At 52.7% G+C, this 2848-nt stretch overlaps 1 protein-coding gene and 1 pseudogene across 1 annotated transcript in view; both read left to right on the top strand.

The window, feature by feature from the left end:
* The window catches only part of LPCAT1 (lysophosphatidylcholine acyltransferase 1), a 37707-nt gene that overhangs the window by 10793 nt on the left and 24066 nt on the right, over nt 1-2848 (top strand). The gene's annotated exons all lie outside the window — the stretch shown is intronic.
* On the top strand, nt 606-1641 carry LOC105979694 (annotated as a pseudogene).

Raw genomic sequence — 2848 nt, 5'->3', positions numbered from 1 at the left:
CAGATATCCTAACATTCCACAGTTCAATCACATCAAGCAGGATTGTACAGTTGCCACCAGTTTCAAGATTTTTTTCTTTCTTCTTGAATTCCTTGATATTAACTCCACTTGATCCCCTCTCCCCCGCCCCACCCCCCGGGAACCCTTACTTTTTTCTCCCTGTAGTAGTGGTTTTTTTGAGGGGGTGGGGGTGGCTCATATCTTACACAATCCAACATATCCATTCACTTACAGTTCTGTTGTCCTCTCAGCGTACATTCATTAGTTCACACACACTGTTCGAGCTCACCCTCTGCCTGTGCCCTCCAGAAGGCAGTACTTGGGGCCCAGTGATCCAGAAATGGGAGGCGGTACAGCCAGGATCACGGGTCTCCCTGTTGTCACCGCCCACCCGAGTCTATCCACCCGTGGTGACTTGCTGTTGCTGTGATGCTGGTATTCAAATGCCACCTACAGCAGGCAGGTTTCAGAGAAGAGTCCAGACTGTGACAAGGAAGAACGATTTGGCAGTCTATGTCTAAATATCAGCTGATAAAAATCTTAAAAAAAAAAAAAAAATCTTATGTGTATTCTCTCGCCAGGCGTCCTCTTAGGGTGACAGCATCTTTAAACCCCACGTAGCAACCCCTGACGCACCGCCATGATGCCCAGGGAAGACAGGGCGACCTGGAAGTCCAACTGCTTCCTTAAAATAACCCAACTTTTGGATGAGTATCCAAAATGCTTCGTTGTGGGAGCAGACAATGTGGGCTCCAAGCAGATGCCGCAGATCCGCATGTCCCTCCGAGGGAAGGCCGTGGTCCTGGTGGGCAAGAACACCATGATGCGCAAGGCCATCCGAGGGCATCGGGAGAGCATCCCAGCTCTGGAGAAACTGGTGCCTCCTATCCGAGGGAATGTGGGGTTTGTGTTCACCAAGGAGGACCTCCCTGAGATCAGAGACATGCTGCTGGCCAACTAGGTGCCAGCTGCCGCCCGTGCTGATGCCATCGCCCGTGTGAGGTGACAGTGCCGGCTCAGAACACGGGCCTGGGTCCCGAGAAGACCTCCTTCTTCCAGGCTTTGGGCCTCACTACGAAGATCTCCAGAGGCACCATTGAAATCCTGCGTGACGTGCAGCTGATCAAGACTGGAGACAAAAGTGGGTGCCGGCGAAGCCACCCTGCTGAACATGCTGACCATCTCCCCCTTCTCCTTTGGGCTGATCATCCAGCAGGTGTTTGACAAGGGCAGCATCTACAACCCGGAAGTGCTTGACATCACAGAGGAAGCTCTGCACACCCGCTTCCTGGAGGGTGTCCGCAGTGTTGCCAGTGTGTACCCGCAGATTGGCCACCCAGCTGTCACCTCCGTGCCCCATTCGATCATCCATGGGTACAAGCGGGTCTTGGCTTTGTCTGTGGAGACTGAGTACAGCTTCCCACTGGCTGAAAGGGTCAAGGCTTTCTTGGCCGATCCATCTGCATTTGTGGCCCCTGCCCCTGTGGCTGCCCCCACTACTACTGCTGCTTTGGCCCTGGCCAAACAGGAAGCAAAGGAGGAATCAGAAGAGCCGGACAGGATATGGGATTTGGTCTCTCTGAGGAGTCACCAAAAAGCAACCAAAGCAGCCAGCTTTATTTGTGAAACAAGGAAATAAAAAGGCTTAGTTCTCTGAGAAAAGAAAAAAAAAAATCTTACGTGTAAGCTTCACTAGCAGCAGAATGTGGGATCAGGATGGAAGGAAGGCTTCTTCATTGACAACTGTGATACGCAGGTGACACAACCTTGCTTGCCTGATGGGGAAGAGGATTTGAAGTACTTGCCAAGGAAGATCGAGTGTTGGAGCCTCCAGTCTCGATTACAACTCAATGTAAAGACCCACGTCCTCACGGTAGGTAAGATGATGATAAATGGAGAAAAGGTTGAAGTTTTCAGGGATTTCATCTGGCGTCGATGCACAATCAGTGCTCGCGGAAGCAGCAAGGAACCATCTAATGGCAGTTGTATTGGGTGCCTCTGCTGCACAAGGGCCTCTTTGTTGAAAAGCAAGGGTGTCACTTTAAGGATGAAGGTGCCCCTGACCCAAGCCATGGTCTTCTCAATCGCTTCCTCTGCGTGTGAAAGTGGGACATTGAATAAGGGAGTCCAAATAAGCAGTGAGTTTGAACCCGTGGATTTGCTGGTGAAGAATATTGAATAAAGTGCCATGGACTGTCCAAAGGACAAACTGATTCGTTTGGGAAGAAAAACAGCTGGTGTCTCCCTTAGAGGCAAGGATGGCAAGATTTCATCTCAGCTACTGGGACATGTTGTCAGAAGGCACCAGTCCCTGGAGAAGGATGTCCTGCTTGGTAGAGTAAAGGGGCAGCAAGAAAAGAGGACGGCCATCAAGGAGATGGATGGGCACCGTGGCTGCCACTATGGGCTCAGGCCTGGGAGCCAACCGTCAGGCTGGCACAGGATGGACGGGGCGGTGCTTCACTCTGTACGTGGGGTTGTTCTAGACCCGCCGACGTGGTGGCCCCGCACAGCCCCTGCAGAAGAGGACATCCTGTGTAGTGCAGTAGGGGGAGGCTCGGAGGATGAGGGGGCCCTTGGGGAAGTGAACTGGCCCACTCCCCACCACCATGCCACAGAGCTCACACCAGCAGTAATGAAGATGTTGGGGGCCAAGCAGTGTGTCCTTCCCGGAACCGGCACCTTGGAGCGGGGGCGTCCTTCTGGACGATGCCATCTTTCTCCCTACCTCTGAAGTCGTTTTCAGCGACTTCAGGAATTGGTGATACACGAGGATGAATGGTTCCTTTGCACCCATCCCCTGGTGTTGAGTCAATTCCAGCTCCTAGCGGCCCCAGAGAGTGTCTCC

The sequence above is a fragment of the Echinops telfairi genome, unplaced genomic scaffold (assembly GCF_000313985.2).
Source record: "Echinops telfairi isolate 266 unplaced genomic scaffold, ASM31398v2 ScPeMD7_7469;HRSCAF=8507_1, whole genome shotgun sequence".
NCBI classification, from domain to species: domain Eukaryota; kingdom Metazoa; phylum Chordata; class Mammalia; order Afrosoricida; family Tenrecidae; genus Echinops; species Echinops telfairi.
This window is presented reverse-complemented; position numbering and strand designations above follow the sequence as displayed.